Genomic DNA, 16378 nt, shown 5'->3' with positions numbered 1-16378 from the left:
GATTTGGAGAGGTGGGGGTTGGGTGTGGTCGTGGTGGCCGCGACTGTTTCCAATGAATGGTCGAGAGTCTGTTGGGGGATTACAACATCAAAAAATGCCAGCATGTCGGAAACCCAACATGATCCTGCTCATTTCCGCATTTAACTGTTTGGAGGTGCACAGAAAATTCCCATGAGGCTGACTATATCACAATATATAAAGTGGCAATTGAATGAAGATATAACATTGGATTCTGGCCTTAACTGCCAATGCATGGATTTCCAGAGCTGCCTGAAACTCACCAGGCTCAACAAGGTACACTGGGGGCTGTGAAATTGACAGGCTGGAAAGTCTTTAAATACTGAACCAGGACTGCTGCTTCCTCGCCTCAGTGAAAGTTTTTGCTTACAGGACTTGTTCTGAGAGAGTGCTTTCACTGCTTTGGAGGTGTTTCCCAATACTTTGGGGGTCATTTCTGCTAACTTGGACTTTTTTGACTTTGATCTGCACTTCCCAGCTGTCAGCCTTCACCGCATCGTGGGAGCACCTCTACCTTGGACCTCGGATGAGAACAATACTAGAAATACTAGAAGTGAAATGAGTCAAACAAGAAGTAGGCGAAGGAGAGGCTTGATAAATGCTGCATTCACTGATTTTAATAAAGCCACCCCAATGATTAACTCTATGGATTTGGCAGCTTTACAGATACAGTTACAAATGGTGTGGGAGAAATTGAAAAATATACTCAGTAAAGAGCTTAGCATAGAACATGAAGAGCTGAGAGAGGATCAGATAATGGTTGTACACCTACGAGACATTATACACGAGATAGAAAATCATGCAAAAAAGATTAATGACCTTATCCAAAAGGACAGAAAAGTCTCTAACCAGGCGGCTCATAATGATGTATGCATCATGTACAGTTGGTAGAACAGTTCAGGGACAACCTAGAAGTTATCAGTGAAGGACGTCTTCCCACTTGGGTAACAAATAGACATTTATTAGGACTATCCCGTTATCAGGACGATGCAGAATTCTGTAAAATTAGGAGTTTGATTGAGGTTCACCCAGTCAAGCACAAATGCCACAAGGTGGGGAACCAGAAGCTATTGGGACTAATAGTACACATCCCAAGTCTTATGAATCAAACTATGCCTAATTATCTGTTTAGAGTGGAAAACATATGAGTTGTGAGGGAAAATGTCATTAGTCGATTCCTGACAATAGTTAATCTGGCTAGAAGAACTAACTTGGAAAGAACCAAGTCTACAGGGATGCAGAACAAGCAAGGATGCCCTCATTTGCCCAAATGATTTATATGATCATTCAAGAGACAACTGGGGTTTCAGTTGGAATGAGAAGGGGCTGAACTGTACTTTGGAAGTTACAGGTCCATCAGATGTGAGAACTAGAACAGCCTATGTACAAGAACGAAAGTACTGTTTTGCCACCTTAGAACTCTATTACCATCATGGGTCACTTAAATGTTCAATCAAACCTGGGACCTACTGTATTACACCTACCAAAACCACAGTGATAAGGGGAGAAACCTTCTTCGCCATTGCTATGTCTGACCAACAGGTCTTATGAGCAAAAGATGGCTTGAACATAAACCTTGAGCATTGTGTCACTAAATTTGGGTATGACATCTCTGAACTACCTATAGCCTTGATAACATTAATAAGTCAAGTGAACGCCTTCCAACACCATTATTCCACGCCAGAGCAAGGAAATAAAGCTATAGCTAAGGAAATTCCAGGGTAGGGATTAGAATAATTTCACACATATTGGTTATAACCCAGTTATTGTTGCTAATATGCTTACTGCTGCACACTTGCTACTCGAAGCACCTGGTGTGCCGGATACGATCACAGTTAAACATGATCACAGCACAAAATCTCTTGGAAATGAGTAAATATGGAAGTTCAAAGTGCAAAAGAATTTAATTTGAGGGGTCGGCATTAATGCCTTGCCCTCAAGGTGGGGATATTGTAAGATAGATCATTGCTTGGTGCATTGTTTCAAACCCACAAAGATCACCCAGATAGGGAATTATATCATGTTTCCTGTACCTAAGCATAACATCACTGAAATCAGAGTCGACTTTGGAATACAGGAGGAAGCATTGAAGGCAATAATTCAGTTCAGACACCCCAGAACCCCCGTATCGTTAGATTTAAAATCCAGAATTAAAATACTGTAACATCCCAAAAGCAGTTGTTTATGATGCAAAAAGATAATGAACGAAGAGAGAAAGGAATTGAAAATCTGGGAAATAGACATAGGTGGGAAACAGTTATGAATGCAAATCAACATCCCTGGCTCAGAACTATTGCTATTCTGTTCATATTGGCACAAGCAGTGGTCAAAAGTGTAATAATAATAGTCGTCCTCTGTTACTTGAGAAATCTTCCCTCAAGACTGCCGAAGCGCACAGAATTGAGCTGGAACCCAGTTCTTTTGTCTAAAAGAAAGTAATAGTTAATAAAAGTAGTGAGGGATCAATATATTGTCATATATTTCAACCACAAACCGGGGAGTTGTAAGTACGTTTGGATAGCTAAATGTTAGCTTAACTTAACCATTTTCACATTGTATCCTCTGTAATAACTAACAAGGTCATGTAAACCATCTTAATACTAGCACGCGACCAAAGAAGTAATTTTTGTCTTGTATCAGCAACTGTAATAATTAGATTAATGTATTAAGTAGTAACCCATTGAGAACCAATGGAACTTGATTGAGTTGTAATTAATGAATTAAGAATCATGCTAGAAAGAATGGTCTTTAAAAATATTAAATTTAAAAACTTAGTCTTAAGCCTTTAAGAAAGTTCAGTGTCAGTAGGATTTTGTAAAGTCACTGTAACACAAAGTCAGCAGAAAAAGTATTGTGACCCTGATAACATTCAATAGCTTGGCTAAAAAAGAATCAATTCCTGTAAAAATTCATACTGTCCATGGAGATAACAACCATGATGAATAGAGCTCTTCATAGATGTTCATCTCAATTATTGGCAAAATGTTTTATCAATTAAGCCCCAATTAGAGTAGGGTAGTAACTGACATCACAGGACCTGGACCAACCAATAGGCAAACTACAAGGTGGTCTGATGGCCAAAAAGTGTATAAAAGAACAGCTATTGAGCATGAGAAGCAGCACGAAAAAGCCAGAGGAAGAAAGAGAATCTTCAGTCAACAGAACACAGTAAGAGAAAGAGCAACCGCGCCACAGTCACTCGGAGGGCTACTGCCAAGGTTCTAAGGAACAGACTGTGACTATTGTCTTTGCTAAGTATTACTTCTTTGCACTGAATATAAACTATTTAATAAATCTGCTACACTTATAACCAACATCTACCTGTATCCATAGTGGTTTTTTGTAGTCACGGACAAGTCACCCTTGTTGGCTTAAACTGAATCCTGAAAGCCGCAGGAAAACTGCAGGCAGAGCAGCACCAGCAACACCACCAGCAACAGTAGCAGCACCAATAGCAACAGGAGCAACACCAGCAGCAGCAGGAGCAACACCAACAGCAGCAGGAGCAGCACCAGCAACACCAGCAGCAGCAGCAGCAGCAACACCAACAGCAACAGGAGCAACACCAAGAGCAGCAGGATCAGCAGGAGCAACAGCAGCAGCAGCTGCCTGCTCCTCAGCCAGCTGCCACTGGGGGATGAACACAGAGCCCCAGCTCACAGGAAGCGATGCCCCCAACCCAGGGTCGGTTTTCTCAACATGACTGAGCAACGGTGCCTCAGGAGGCTCAGACTTTCATGGCAGGCTGCTGTTAACATCTGCAGCCTCCTGGAACAAGACCTCCTTCCAAGTGGTCCAGGTGGACATGTATCCCCAGTGGCCGTCAAAGTTATCACAGCCCTGAATTTCTTCACTTCCAGCTCCTTCCAGGGATCTGCTGGTGGCATCTGCAGAAATTCATAATCTTCTGTGCACAAGTGCTTCTCCCAGGTGACGAATGCCATGTTTGCCAGAGCCACCGCTCATGTCCATTTTGCTACAGATGAGGCCAGTCAGAACAAGAGGGCTCTTGGAATTGTTGCAATGGTTGGATTCCCGCAGGTCCGGAGAGTCACAGACTGCACACATGTGGCACTTAAGGCGCCTTCAGATTAACCAGGAGTATTCACCAATCAAAAGGATTTTCACTCCATCAATGTTCAGCTGATATGTGACCACTGGAAGGTATTCACGCATGTCTGTGCAAGACATCCTAGGACCTCCATAATGCCTTCATTCTGCACCAGTCACATCTCCCACAGATCTTCACATCTCCAAACAGAATCATCGGATGGCTTCTTGGAGACAAGGGCATAGCTGATAACACCTGTGAGAAGCTCTCCAACTGATGAACTGGAAAGGTGCGACTGGAGCCACATGAGCACAAGAATTGTCATAGAGTAAGCCATCAGTTTGCTGAAGATGTGACCCAAGTACTTGGACAGAACTGGGGGCACCCTTTAGTGTGCACCAGGAATGGTGTCCAGAATGGTAGTGATCTGCTGTGTCTTGCATAACATAGTGCTGCATAGAGAGGACTGGAACTGTAGGAGCAGGAAGATGATGACCACTCTGTATCCTCGGAAGAGGATATGGCCAGGGACCCTGCAGCCACTCACTTAACAGCCAGAGATGCCAGTGTCAGACTCACAAATCAGTTAATCTGAGTCTGTGAAGCCATATGGCACATCAATGCTGAACCCACTGCCTGACCTCCCCAACACAAAGCATTCCCACAGTCAATAATCCTTCCATTTCACTGACACCCATTGCTTGTCTTCTACTCTAGTCATATCATTTTCCTCAAGGCTGATGGCCATTAGTCAGCCAAGAGGTAACAATGGGATGACTGGACAATGGAGACTTGAAATAATGTTTATAGCTTATTTACATTTACAATATAATTAACATGATGACATACTTGTAAACACCCAAGTGATTTCCCTTGTGAAACTACAAAGTTTTTCTCTTCCTTTTCCTAATACTTTTATGTGGTGCTACCACTGTGGCTTCAGCAGAGCTAAAGACAGGCTGCTCGTTGCCCTGCTCTGACTGTTCAGATGCTGATGACTGATATCTTCTGGGTTTTGGGGCCCGTAAAGGTCCCGCCAAAGATTACTCCACCTGCACCTGTGCAGGGACAGACTTAGCCATCAGGAGACAAGGCAGCATGTAGGGTTCTGACTAAGGGTGGTGGGAGATGGGAGAGCAGAGTTCCAACTTCCATGTGTCCTTTCTCCATCTGCCCTCCTATGGCCCCGCTGCTAGCCAAGAGCTTGAAAGAACTTTGCTGCACTTCAGTGAGATGCTGAGCGGCCAAGCCAAGTCATTCCTCCATCCTATTTAAACTGGCAGACTGAGTATGCCGGCCATTGGTGATGGCCAGCATGCATTCGGTTGCCTGTCACGTCTGATGCTCCATGCAGCTGGCCACTCTTTCCATGGAGGTGAAAATCAGCACAAAGGCCTGAGACATCACAATACTCCTTTAATCTGTCTCAGATGGTGTGCGATACCTGTGAAAATGCTGACAGAAAGCGACTCATTTTCTGCTGCTTCTCCAGAATAGTCCTCATGGACAACCTCCAGGGCTCAGCATCTGCACCGAGCTGAGCAGAGATTGAAGTGTCCTGCACCCTCCGGTGGGGACTCTTCACTCCTGTACCTATCTCCAACACTTTCCTCTGCTCACTTGTGATATGTGGCTCACCATGTGAAAACGTAGTTACCTGCCTTGGAGGCCCCTCCAAGTTGTGTGTACCTGAGCTGGTGGATTGTGCACACGAATCTTGTGCCAGTGCTTCCTCTGAGTGTGTGACCTCCTGTGAGGATTCCTTGGCCTCCCTGCACCAGTTCCTGCATTATGTTTGAAAGACCTGCGGGAGATGAATGACATGAATTAGAACTGTCAAGGGGAAAGGGTTCAAGTCATCATTGTGCAGATGATCATACTGGTGAAATCAATTCAACATGAGTGAGTGTAGTGTGCCATGAGGCTATGCAATATCTAATTCTGTCTCCAGGCATCTGGGAAACCCCCATCTCTCCATTTCCAATCACCATGCACTCCACCACTCTGCTGATCTCCATGGCCTGCTCCTCCACAGCAGTCAGGGTGACGATTACTGAAGGGCCACCCTCGTTCTCTGTCTCTCCCTGGCGTTGTGTGCTCTCTTCTGCAAAGACAGAAAGCAGAGAGTTATGTGTGAGAAATGGAATGTTTTGAGAAATCGGATGGACAAAATTCATAGAGGGTGACTGTGAGGGATGGGTGTCAGATGGAAATAAGATGAAGGTGGCAATGGCAGCTGTTCAGATAAGGATGGCAGGAAGCGCTGAGAGAGAGGAATGGGTGGAAATGCCAGATGTGTTGGCCTGAGGAGTGCTGGAATCATAGAATGGTTACAGCATAGAAGGAGGCCATTCAGTCCCTTGTGAACATGGCAGCTCTCTGCAAAAGCAAATCAGCTGGTCCCATTAGCCCGCCCTTTCCCTGTAGTTTAAAATATTTTTCTCATGTTTTTTTTTAGAGATACAGCACTGAAACAGGCCCTTCGGCCCACCGAGTCTGTGCCGACCAACAACCACCCATTTATACTAACCCTGCAGTAATCCCATATTCCCTACCACCTACCTACACTAGGGGCAATTTACAATGGCCAATTTACCTATCCCCTGCAAGTCTTTGGCTGTGGGAGGAAACCGGAGCACCCGGCGAAAACCCACACGGTCACAGGGAGAACTTGCAAACTCCGCACAGGCAGTACCCAAAATCGAACCCGGGTCCCCGGAGCTGTGAGGCTGCGGTGCTAACCACTGCGCCACTGTGCCACCCAAAATTTACAGTTGCTGTTGCTTCTATGAAAAGATCAAACCTCTCAAAAGATGAAAAACCACATTCTAAGCAGATGGCCAAGCCTCAAATAAAAGAAAAAAGAGTCTATCATTTCTTGAGGCGAACTGACTGTTCAGGTTGAGATTTGTTTTGGAGGAAACACAGTCATCAACACTACATAAACAGGAACAGATGTAGAAAGTCTGTTCGAGCCCATTTTTGGGTTGAAGGATATCCATGCAAAAGCAGAGATTGTACATACTGACACCACATGAATGCTAAAAATAAAGACAGTAGGCTAGAAATTGCTGCCAGTGATACTATTGTACAAACTGCTAACATATGTATATCAAATTCCTTTCATCGTGATTATAATTTAAAACACTTAACTACTCCATTGAAATAGTGAACAGGATTATATGATCCAAGTGCTTTAAGTATTTGTATATCAGCAACTGTAGTCCCAGGCTATGTCTTTTCAATGTGGTAGCTGTAATGCAGACATCAATTATTGATGTGATATGATGTCCCTTTAAGTTCATGGACAAAGGTAGTTATATCATGGCGAGAAAATAATTATGTTGGCCCAGTGAAGCAATGGTGCTTCCTGCTGACCTCGAAGAAAGCTGCCCTCCAAAGATCCGGCCTTCTCTATGGCGTGGTTTTCCCCTTTCCTGGCGGCAGTTTAAATCGAGCACTAAGTCAAGGGGCTGTCTTGGTGTGCAGCAGCAGTGATGTCAACATACAAGATAAGCAGCCAATCATGCTGCACATACATGTAAATCAGGAAGTTAAAGGCACTTAATATCCTTCACTTTTAATTTAAATTATCTGATAGCAAAATAAATCATTAAGATAAAAACTAAAATAAAGATAAACAAACTTTAAAAAAAGAAACATTTTTAAAAATATGTATGGAATTTTTTTATTATTATGGAGAAATTAGAGCGATAGGCCGGAATCTTACGCCACCCTCCCCCCCCCCCCACAATAAGCAGGCTGATGAAGGGGGAAGGAGGGGTGGGGGTGCGTAAAATTGAGTAGGAGGTGAGGGGGTCCATTCCTGACCTCCTCCCATCCCTGCTGCAATTTTATGCGGGGTGGCGGCGATGAGAAACAGTCCGTCCATCCCAGGCCAATCAAGGCCCTTAAGTGGCCAATTAACTGCCTCCTCCCACCACCGTGGGTATTTTACCTTCGGTGGCTGGACAGCAAAGGCCCCCAAGAACCCGACCTGGCAAAACCAGGCCGTCCTTCCTCTTGCCTCCGATGGCTGGGCGTAGTCCCAGCAGTGGCAACCCTCCCGGTGGCGCTGCTAGGACTAAGAGCTGCCAGACTGCTGATTGGCCGGCAGCTCCATTAGGCGGGACTTCCTGACCAATCCCAAGACCAATTAAGGGCCTGGGGAGCGGAAAATTCCAGTCTGGCTCCCCAGCCCTGACGGAGACAGGCTCGCCCTCGACTTTTCAACCTGTTGGGTGGGGCCTCCTGCCTAACGTAAAATTCCGGCCAGAGATTCATTTACAGCACAGGAGGAGGCCATTTGGCTCATCAAGTCCATGCCAGATCTCCACGGAGCTATGCAGTCAGTCCCACAACACCCACTTGATCACCATAGCCCTGCAAGTCTATTTCTCTCAGGTGGCCATCCGACCTTTTCTTGAAGTCATTGATTGTCTCCACTTCCACCACTCTTGTGGGCAGCGAGTTCCAGGTCCTTACCACCCGCTGCGTAAAAAAATGCTTCCTCATATTCCCCCTGCATTTTTTGCCCAAAACTTTCGAACTGTGTTCCCAAGTCCTTGTACCATTTGTTAATGGAAGTAGCAGTTTTTCCTTGTCTAACTTATCTAAGCCTCTCATAATCTTGTACACTTCTATTAAATCTCCCCACAATCTCCTTTGTTCTAAGGAGAACAAACCCAGCTTTTCCAACCTAATGTTGTAACTAAAATCCTCCATCCCTGAAACCGTTCTGGTAAATCTCCTCTGCACCCTCTGAAGGACCCTTACATCCTTCCTGAAGTGTTGTGACCAGGATCTGACATTCCACAAATACAAAATAAGCTTTTCAGGGCCAGTGAGGGTGTTTAGCTGTAATTTTGCAGCTAGTACACTGTTAATAATTACAATTAAACCTCACTCAACAAGGTGTAACTTTTTCAATGGTTTTTGAAGCTAGACTAACAGTGTAAGAGTGGAAATTCTTATCAATTCAATTGATTTCCATTGATTGGAGTCTAGGAGTGCCTCAACAGTGCACCTTCTGGTGAAGCACGGAATGACTGATAGCAGCCTCTGGATATTCACATTATTCTGCACATGTGCAGACTCCAGAAGTTGCTGTCAGTTTCAATGAAGTAATGACAGTGAATGCTGATAGTTTCCCTGTCATTAGCACTGCAAAATCTAGGCTATAATTGCTTTAGACTACTGTTCAATCAACTTTCAATTTTGACTTGCTACAATGGTCACTGATTATTTGATAGTGAAAATGTAACAGAGGCTTGAATTTGGTAGATCATTAAAGCAGGAAAGATAAATACTTAACAGAGGTCTAAGTGCACTCTGAAATGCTTTTTGCCTTTGAAATTAAGATATTATTAAAAATGGAGAAACAGCTCACATTGTCAAGCTGCAACACCAAGTGGACATTTGTTAGGCCCCAGAAAGTTAATTAGAACAGTACCTTGTAATATGATTTGGCGTGACCTGTTAATTGGGCCTTTTATTAGTACCCTGCATTGGTCTAATTAACAAAAACTGTTAAGTATGTGGCTGACCTATACTGTCCCAGCAGGCCTGGGCTTCTCTATAGTCAAAGTTGCTTATTGAACTAATGTCAGCAGTACTCTTAATTATAGCAGTAGCACACACAGGGTTTATAGGAAAGGTCACTCATGGAACTTCTCACACAGCTGGTGCACTGACTATCAAGCACCATGTATATTGTTTTATTTCTAATAACCTTTTAGCCAGATATTGGTATCTTTGGTTCTCTACCACAAGACTACACATTTAGTTTAATTCGCAACACAACATTTTTTATGATTTACACAAATTGATGCTACACGGTTCAATCGGAGGGCACCAACATTCAGCAAGGCATGAGTGGACACATGATAAGAAGCTTTGGAGTGAGGTGAGACATAAACAAGGTGTGCTTTGATTAGGCAGCTACAGGAGGAGTATCCTTTGCTACATCATTGATTGACATGACCGCCTCCGATAATAGATTTGGTCAGGAACAAGCTAGAGTTCAATATTCAATATGAATCTGATAGGTACGGCCATTGATATTCTCAGGTCTACAGATTAGAATTGGGTTAAAATAATTTTGTTCAAACAATTTTCTTATCCTGTCAACAATACAACATTCATGCCTTGAAGATGTGCCCACAAGATCTCGGTACCTATATGCTTCTTTGCAGATCCCGAGGATTGTGATGCCTGCAACTAATGATACCTGTACTTAGTGCACAATAAAATAATAGCACTACATAGTTCTGAATGCTGTTAAACTGCAGTTGGCCAAAGATAGTTCTGGAGAAAATTAGGAATATGTCAAGCCACCTTAACAATCAGATCTTATATGAAGACATTTTTCAATGATTTATTAATTTTATGTTAGTGACTCATAACATAATTTTAATATATGTTCTCCAAAAGGACATTTATTTTAGGAAACTTCACCTCAAATTCTTCAGCCCTTCAAGTGGCAAAGTGTAAGCTCATTAGCCTTAGAAATTGTATCGATGAGGGCAGGGCTTCCCTGCTATTCATTTTATGTGGTTTGTCTCAAAGAGGTGACTCCATAGCTTTAGTTCTCATCCATTCCATGATTATTGCTAATATCCAATGACTTAACAAACCATCAGCACAAAGTTACTGAGCAATCAGTCTTAATATGTGTGGTAGCAGTGTGGCAGTAACTGAAAACAGTTAATGTATCGTTGCCGTTAAAGGGTCGGCGACTCTGAATATAAACACAATCTCCTTCTCATTGGGTAACAGGTATAATTAGGTAATTGGAAGAAAGATTTTTTGATATCATTCAAAAATGATATCAAATGGGCGGCACAGTGGCGCAGTGGTTAGCACCGCAGCCTCACAGCTCCAGGGACCCGGGTTCGATTCTGGGTACTGCCTGTGCGGAGTTTGCAAGTTCTCCCTGTGTCTGCGTGGGTTTCCTCCGGGTGCTCCGGTTTCCTCCCACATGCCAAAGACTTGCAGGTTGATAGGTTAATTGGCCATTATAAATTGCCCCTAGTATAGGAAGGTGGTAGGGAAATATATAGGGACAGGTGGGGATGTGATAGGAATATGGGATTAGTGTAGGATTAGTATAAATGGGTGGTTGTTGGTCGGCACAGACTCGGTGGGCCGAAGGGCCTGTTTCAGTGCTGTATCTCTAAATCTAAAAAATCTAATTAATTACTGTCCACATCCTTAATTAAATTTAAAGTGTTTTTTTTTAATTATTTTACCTTTGGCATTGCTTATGGATAGTCCCAGGCCTGGAGCACTTTGTGATACTTAGTTGGTAGACTGATCTGTCCTTTTAAGGCCTCTTCTCAAATACTTGCTGTTGTAGTTGTCTAGGCAGGTAAATACAGGTAATTGTCCCTGCTTCTACAACTGAGAATAATCGGAGGGCAACTATAATTACTAGTAAATGCCACACTGCAGATCAATGCCTGGCTTTCCTTCTTAAGAAAGGTTTGCATCTATAACAAGTACAATATCAATGTGTGCCGTCCATGGATATTTATGTGGGTATATATAGGGCAGGGATGCTAGGAGTCAATTAATAAAGCAGAAGGTAACTCATATATGGAGGTTCAAGAACATGCTTTTGCTTACATGAAGGTAAACTGCCTCTTTAATTTTCTGATTGTGTATTGATTTTTCTCAACTTCACAAAAGATGGAAAGCAGTATTGGAAAATGCACAAGATGCACCAGTGAAAATGAAGAGTCAAACGCTGACAAACTCATAGAAATCTCTTGGATAATGAGTCTGGTAAAATATTGCTTATATAGTGCTGCATTATTTATCTCAAGGACAATCACTTGGGTTTTTATTTTGTTTAAAATGCCCTTGAAATAAAGCCAAATGCAGAGTTATTTATTGACAAAAATTACATTCTAAATAAAAGCTTCTTTGCTGTAGATTGACCAATGACGTTTATTATGATGTATCATTTCTTACAGGCTAGCATTTTCAGGTCAAGGTGATACATGGTTCATTCCTGCTTTTTAAAAGAGGAGAATTTGTTGTAATTTTCAACATGATGAGGAACAGAAGCTATTTTAGCCACAGGTTAAGATATCCTTATTAGATAATGTACAGTTCTATGTTGATCTCCCTGTTTATCACCCTGAGAGACTTCAATCTTGTCCATCAGATCAGATAGTTCAGATCACCATGACCAACTCTTATCCATCAGTATATTGAAAACTCCAGATATGTTTCTTTTCAGTACCAAATTTGAAAAGCTGAGTGCCATAATGATCTTGCTAAACACTATCATATTGGTTAGCGTAAAACATTTGTTTTCAAACTGGGCGGAACAAGGCCATCAGATTTCTTTCCATCTGTTATCAGATTTCATTTATTTGTTGGCTTACAAGCAAGTTATTTTCACGACTGAATACCAATGACTAGCATTTTCTTCAACAACTGCATGGGTTTCTTCTGGATGACTGACTTTGCCTTTTCAAAATTAGGACAGGGGCTCCCTGGTGAATATTTCCTGAATTTTGTCTATATTTTCTGGGATCCCACGAATGTGTGAATATTTGCAGGAAGGCCCACTCAGAAATGTCTAATAACCACTGTTGCAGACATGTTGGATGTTGCTGTCATGTTGGATACTAAAAAGTATTGTTGGCAATCTGTCAATTCACCACTATGCTGGACAGTCCTGGGTATTGTGGTAGACATCTATAGTGAACAGCACAGTTTTGCCATGGTCTCTCTAGCCATTATAGAACTGGATAGCACAACATGTCATACAGAATACTCTCTGCTGTAGAATGGATAGGACAAGGTAGAGTAGCAAATTCCCATTTTTCCATCATGGTAGATAATTCAGAGCATTGTGACAGCTTCCATATTAAACAATATGTTGGATGGCACAGAACGTTTTAGTGGACACCTGTTTGCCATTATATTGCTCAGTGAAGTGTTGTCTCATTATCCACAGTCATTTTGGGTATCACATCATGATAGAGAATGCAGATTGTTGTGGCGATCACTCACTCCAAGTTAGATAATATAGTACATAGAGACAGACACTTTACCTCCATACCAGATAGCACAGATCCCATTCCCCCTTTCATAGTGACATGATTCATAAAACTATCTGCTACTATGTTGAATTGCATCTGCTCGTCCCTAGAATGAGCATTGCAGTGCATTGTAGCACATTCTGATTTATTGCGGAGTATAGAAAAGCCAACCTAATATTCAGACATTTCCCATTTTATTGAGTCCCTATCTACCAGTTGCTGTAGCAAACATTGTCAACATTTGGGTTGCTTTCTGAAAAGTCCCTTAGTTCCCCATTTGTCCTTAATAAATGCAATAACAAGATATTAAGAAAACAAGTGGGACGACTTAAGGATGGGGAAGGTGAGAAATTGAGGCAATGAACAGTATGTCAAAGCCTTTGTATTCCTCCCAGTCAACTAAATAAATTGCTTATGGAGAAAACCCTGTTCAGCACTAAAATGATCATTAAGAAACCAAAGTACTTGGAGGTCCATAAAACATCAGTCCTGATCCAATGCACCCGTGATACTAATTAAATCGGGTAGAAATAGAGGGTTGGGTAGTGGAAATTTTGCAAAGGTTATTAAAGAAAGAGGTGCTCGCAGAGTTTCCAAAGTAGCTAATGTGATTTCAATCTTTAAAAAAGGCTATATATATGATCTTGGGAATTATAAATGTGTTAGTTTTATGGCTGTAGTGGGGAAAATATTGAAGTCCATTAGAAAGAAAACAATTCAATAGCATTCAGTGAGTGTTGAGACTATAAAATCAACTCAGTATAGGTTTATTAAAGGAATGCCATTTGTAACAAACCTAATAGAATTCTAGGAGGATGTAACAGAGTTAGTGGATGAGAGTAATTTTGGTAAATATGATATATCTTGACTCTCACAATGCATTTGATTGGGTACTTGAACAAAAAATATACAGCTTCAATGAAAACTGATCGAATTTTGGATTAAGACCTAGAAGGATATGCTGATAGGGTTAGATGAAGTAGGATGAGAGTAGGTTCTCGTGGAGCATAAACAGCAGCACAGACCAGTTTGACAGAGTGGCTTTTTTCTATACTATAAATGCCATGTTAGAAACTGAACTATTAATTGGCTAGATAAGAATAACAGTTAATTACCAATGGTGATTGTTCTAAATTGGTAGTTAAGTAATCAGTGGAACCCTCCCAAAACTAATCAAGGCCATTTGAAAGTGGAGAGATAATCAAAACTGAAAACAAGTATAGAAAGCATAGACTCATAGTCATTTTGCCATGGATGAGGTCATTGGCTCATTGGAGCTAGCTGCTTCAACTTCCCTGCTCTTTCCTCATGTTCCTTAATATTTATCTCGAAATATTTTTCTCATTCCTTCTGAAATGCTGTCATTAACTTGGTTTCAGCAACTATTTGCAGTAATATTTACCATATTCTAATATGAAGGTGAATTTAATTTTGGTTTTCAATTTATTCATTTAATACTAAGTGTATGCTCTTTTATTGCTGATACATCAACCAGTGGAAATAATTTTTCATTGTGTAACTTCACAAATCCTTTTCTTACACTGAACACATTTATCAGAGATCCCTTTTATTTTCTGTGGTCCAGTGAATACAGCTGTAGTTTTTGAAGTCTCTCATCATAATTACATTCTATTACCTCTGGTGGCATCCTAGTAAACGCAAGTTGCACATTTTAATGGCTCCAAAATATGTTATATGCTGGGGATGCTGAAAATTGCAAACATGTGGAGAGACCAGAGATGCTGGCTTTGTTCTCAGCGTAGAGAAGTTCACGGGAAGATTTAATAGAGCTGTTCAAAATCATGAAGGATGTTATATAGTAAATAAGGAGAAACTTGCATGTGGATTGGTAACTAGAGGACACAGATTTAAGATAAGTGACACGAAAAACAGGGGAGAGAGGACGAGAATTTTTTTACGCAGTGAATTGTTATGGTTTGGAATGCACTGCCTGAAAGGCTTGTGAAAGCAGATGTAATAGTAACTTTAAAAAGGGCATTAGATATACTTGAAAGGAATTTGCCTAAACGTTTCAGCCTCAGCTCAGTGGTAGCACTCTCGCCTCTCAGTCCAAAGATTGTTGGTTTAAGTCCCACTCCAGAGACTTGAGCACATAATCCAGGGTGGCACTTCAGTGCAGTGCTGAGGGACTGTTGCATTTTCAGAGATGTCATCTTTTGAGTGAGACCTTAAACTGAGGCCCTGTCTGCCTTCTCAATTGGAAGTAAAACACGGCACTATTGAAAGAAGAGCTAGGGAGTTCTGCCCAATACTTTCTCTTAACCAGCACCACTAAAATAGATTATCTAGCCACGTATCTCCTTGCTTTTTGTGGGACCTTGCTGTGTGCAAATTGGCTGCTGCATTTCCTACATGACGACAGTGATTATATTTCAGAAATACCTAATTGGCTGTAAAGCACCTTGGGACATCCTGAGATCATGAATGTGGCTATATAAATGTAAATCCTTTCCTTTCCATTCCTTCAGAAACCAGATATTGCACTCTACCAGGTATTGGACACGCAGACAACTATTTATCTTGTTGGTTCAAGAACCCACAATCTTTTTTTTAAAATCAATTTGAAACAATTGCATGGTTTCTGGTTTAAGCAAAAAATGGGCTGCAAATTCATGAAACTTTTGTGGCTAGATAGGAATGTGGGAATATGAGAGTACGGATAATCAGGAATGTGGATAATGCAGATATGGATAATTGAGGTCCCACTGTACAACAAAATAAAGAAAATAAATCCTGAATATGAACATACAAACATACATACGAACATACGGCTGGTCTCTCCTCAGCCACACAGGAAAAAAACTAAAGCATCTTGAATTACAGCAAGACTAGGAGAGAGAGAGAGAGATCAGTTCCAGCCAACACAGTTGAGCCCTGCTGAGACAAGTTGGAAGGCAGCTACAGCAGAGACAAGAGAGTGCCTTTGCAAAAACTACTCTTCTATCAATGAGAATTTGAACTAAGCCATCAGCATCGTCTTTTACCCGAAGATGGCAGCCAGAAGGCTGCAACAGCCCAGCAATTACCAGATAACCAGCAACCAGGCCTGCAACTGTAAAATTTACCTTCCAAGATGATCATACAGGTTTTCCCTGAAATGACAGACTTTTACACCTTGACCTCTTACCCTTTACCTTCTATCTATCTTCTCTTGAAAGTGCATGTGAGAGTGAATGCATGCATGAGTGGTGTTGTGAACATTTCAGGGAATGAATATTGTTTAATAAATAGT

This window comes from Heterodontus francisci, chromosome 8, assembly GCF_036365525.1.
Source record: "Heterodontus francisci isolate sHetFra1 chromosome 8, sHetFra1.hap1, whole genome shotgun sequence".
NCBI classification, from domain to species: Eukaryota; Metazoa; Chordata; class Chondrichthyes; order Heterodontiformes; family Heterodontidae; genus Heterodontus; species Heterodontus francisci.
The sequence above is the reverse complement of the archived record's forward strand: the minus strand, read 5'-3'. Positions refer to the sequence as shown.